Below are 4,543 nucleotides of genomic sequence, written 5' to 3'. Positions count from 1 at the left end.
TGTCTAAGGCTAGAAATCACATAAATATAGCATTTCAATAAGTTTAACAACGCATTTTACTCAACATGGCCCAAATAGGGCCTACATGACTTTTATGTAGCCCATTTCCTACATTACTTATCAAATGAACTATTTATTTCTCATAACATGTCAATGTTGGGTAGTTGTATATGTCTCAGCCCTAAAATTGAATCAAAAGAGCATTTTCTTAAAGTTTATGACGCTTTTTACTCAAAATGGCCCGAATATGGCCTATATGACTTCAATTTACCCATTTCCTACATTTCTTATTAAATGAACTTTATTTATCTCATAACATCTCAATATTATCTAGTTACTGGTGTATAAGGAAAGAAATCACATCAAAAGAGCATATTAACACAAAATGGCCCAAATATGGCCTATATGACTTCTATTCAGCCCATTTTCTATCTTTCTTGTCAAATGACCTTTTTATTTCTCATAACATGTCATTGTTGGGTAATATTAGATTTCTAAGGCTAGAAATCATATTAAAATTGTATTTCAATAAGTTTAACAACGCATTTTAATCAACATGGCCCAAATAGGGCCTATATGACTTTTATGTTGCCCATTTCCTACATTACTTATCAATTGATCCATTTCTTTCTTATAACATGTCAATGTTGGGTAGTTGTATGTGTCTAAACCCTAAAATTGAATCAAAAGAGCATTTTATTAAGGTTTATGATGCTTTTTACTCAAAATGGCCCGAATATGGCCTATATGACTTTATTTTGCCCATTTCCTACATTTCTTATTAAATGAACTTTATTTATCTAATAACATGTCAATATTATCTAGTTATAGGTGTATAAGGAAAGAAATCACATCAAAAGAGCATATTAACTAAAATGGCCAAAATATGGCCCATATGACTTCTATTCAGCCCATTTTCTACCTATCTTGTTAAATGACCTTTTTATTTCTCATAACACGTTATTGTTGGGTAATATTAGGTGTCTAAGGCTAGAAATCACATCAATATATTATTTCAATAAGTTTAACAACGCATTTTACTCAACATGGCCCAAATAGTGCCTATATGACTTTTATGTAGCCCTTTTCCTACATTACTTATCAAATGAACTATTTCTTTCTCATAACATGTCAATGTTGGGTAGTTGTATGTGTCTAAGCCCTAAAATTGAATCAAAAGAGCATTTTATTAAGGTTTATGACGCTTTTTACTCAAAATGGCCCGAATATGGCCTATATGAATTTCCTTTACCCATTTCCTACATTTCTTATTAAATGAACTTTATTTATCTCATAAAATCTCAATATTATCTAGTTATAGGTGTATAAGGAAAGAAATCACATCAAAAGAGCATATTAACACAAAATGGCCCAAATATGGCCTATATGACTTCTATTCAGCCCATTTTCTACCTTTCTTGTCAAATGACCTTTTTATTTCTCATAACATGTCATTTTTGGGTAATATTAGGTGTCTAAGGCTAGAAATCACATTAATATAGCATTTCAATAAGTTTAACAACGCATTTTAATCAACATGGCCCAAAATAGGCCTATATGACTTTTATGTTGCCCATTTCCTACATTACTTATCAAATGAACCATTTATTTCTTATAACATGTCAATGTTTGGTAGTTGTATGTGTATAAACCCTAAAATTGAATCAAAAGAGCATTTTATTAAGGTTTATGACGTTTTTTTACTCAAAATGGCCCGAATATGGCCTATATGACTTTACTTTGCCCATTTCCTACATTTCTTATTAAATGAAATTTATTTATCTTATAATATGTCAATAATATCTAGTTATAGGTGTATAAGGAATAAATCACATCAAAAGAGCATATTAACCCAAAATGGCCCAAATATGGCCCATATGACTTCTATTCAGCCCATTTTCTACCTTTCTTTTCAAATGACCTTTTTATTTCTCATAACATGTCATTGTTGGGTAATGTTAGGTGTCTAAGGCTAAAAATCACATCAATATAGCATTTCAATAAGTTTAACAACGCATTTTACAAAACATGGCCCAAATAGGGCCTATATGACTTTTATGTAGCTCATTTCCTACATTACTTATCAAATGAACCATTTATTTCATATAACATGTTAATGTTGGGTAGTTGTATGTGTCTAAGCCCTAAAATTGAATGATAAGAGCATTTTATTAAGGTTTATGACGTTTTTTTACTCAAAATGGCCCGAATATGGCCTATATGACTTTACTTTGCCCATTTCCTACATTTCTTATTAAATGAAATTTATTTATCTCATAACATGTCAATATTATCTAGTTATAGGTGTATAAGGAATAAATCACATCAAAAGAGCATATGGACACAAAATGGCCCAAATATGGCCCATATGACTTCTATTCAGCCCATTTTCTACCTTTCTTGTCCAATAACCTTTTTATTTCTCAAAACAAGTCATTGTTGGGTAATATTAGGTGTCTAAGGCTAGAAATCACATCAATATAGCATTTCAATAAGTTTAACAACGCATTTTACTCAACATGGCCCAAATAGGGCCTATATGACTTTTATGTAGCCCATTTCCTAAATTACTTATAAAATGAACTATTTATTTCTCATAACATGTCAATGTTGGGTAGTTGTATGTGTCTAAGCCCTAAAATTGAATCATAAGAGCATTTTATTAAGGTTTATGACGCTTTTTACTCAAAATGGCCCGAATATGGCCTATATGACTTTACTTTGCCCCTTTCCTACATTTCTTATTAAATGAAATTTATTTATCTCATAACATGTCAATATTATCTAGTTATAGGTGTATATGGAAATAAATCACATCAAAAGAGCATATTAACACAAAATGGCCCAAATATGGCCCATATGACTTCTATTCAGCCCATTTTCTACCTTTCTTGTCCAATAACCTTTTTATTTCTCAAAACATGTCATTGTTGGGTAATATTAGGTGTCTAAGGCTAGAAATCACATCAATATAGCATTTCAATAAGTTTATCAACGCATATTACTCAACATGGCCCAAATAGGGCCTATATGACTTTTATGTAGGCCCATTTCCTTAATTACTTATAAAATGAACTATTTATTACTCATAACATGTCAATGTTGGGTAGTTGTATGTGTCTAAGCCCTAAAATTGAATCAAAAGAGCATTTTATTAAGGTTTATGACGCTTTTTACTCAAAATGGCCCGAATATGGCCTATATGACTTTACTTTGCCCATTTCCAACATTTCTTATTAAATGAACTTTATTTATCTCAAAACATGTAAATATTATCTAGTTATAGGTGTATAAGAAAAGAAATCACATCAAAAGAGCATATTAACATAAAATGGCCCAAATATGGCCCATATGACTTCGATTCAGCCCATTTTCTACCTTTCTTGTTCAATATTCTTTTTATTTCTCATAACATGTCATTGTTGGGTAATATTAGGTGTCTAAGTCTAGAAATCACATAAATATAGCATTTCAATAAGTTTAACAACGCATTTTACTCAACATGGCCCAAATAGGGCCTACATCACTTTTATGTAGCCCATTTCCTACATTACTTATCAAATGAACTATTTATTTCTCATAACATGTCAATGTTGGGTAGTTGTATATGTCTCAGCCCTAAAATTGAATCAAAAGAGCATTTTCTTAAAGTTTATGACGCTTTTTACTCAAAATGGCCCGAATATGGCCTATATGACTTTACTTTACCCATTTCCTACATTTCTTATTAAATGAACTTTATTTATCTCATAACATGTTAATATTATCTAGTTATAGGTGTATAAGGAAATAAATCACATCAAAAGAGCATATTAACACAAAATGGCCCAAATATGGCCCATATGACTTCTATTCAACCCATTTTCTACCTTTCTTGTCAAATAACCTTTTCATTTCTCATAACATGTCATTGTTGGGTAATGTTAGGTGTCTAAGGCTAGAAATCACATAAATATAGCATTTCAATAAGTTTAACATCACATTTTACTCAACATGGCCCAAATAGGGCCTCTATGACTTTTATGTAGCCCATTTCCTACATTACTTATCAAATGAACTACTTCTTTCTAATAACATGTCAATGTTGGGTAGTTGTATGTGTCTAAGCCCTAAAATTGAATCAAAAGAGCATTTTATTAAGGTTTATGACGCTTTTTACTCAAAATGGCCCGAATATGGCCTATATGACTTTACTTTGCCCATTTCCTACATTTCTTATTAAATGAACTTTATTTATCTCATAAAATCTCAATATTATCTAGTTATAGGTGTATAAGGAAAGAAATCACATCAAAAGAGCATATTAACACAAAATGGCCCAAATATGGCCTATATGACTTCTACTCAGCCCATTTTCTACCTTTCTTGTCAAATGACCTTTTTATTTCTCATAACATGTCATTTTTGGGTAATATTAGGTGTCTAAGGCTAGAAATCACATTAATATAGCATTTCAATAAGTTTAACAACGCATTTTAATCAACATGGCCCAAATTGGGCCTATATGACTTTTATGTTGCCCATTTCCTACATTACTTATCAA

The sequence above is a fragment of the Chenopodium album genome, chromosome 1 (genome assembly GCF_948465745.1).
Source record: "Chenopodium album chromosome 1, dcCheAlbu1.1, whole genome shotgun sequence".
Lineage (NCBI taxonomy): Eukaryota > Viridiplantae > Streptophyta > Magnoliopsida > Caryophyllales > Amaranthaceae > Chenopodium > Chenopodium album.
This window is presented reverse-complemented; position numbering follows the sequence as displayed.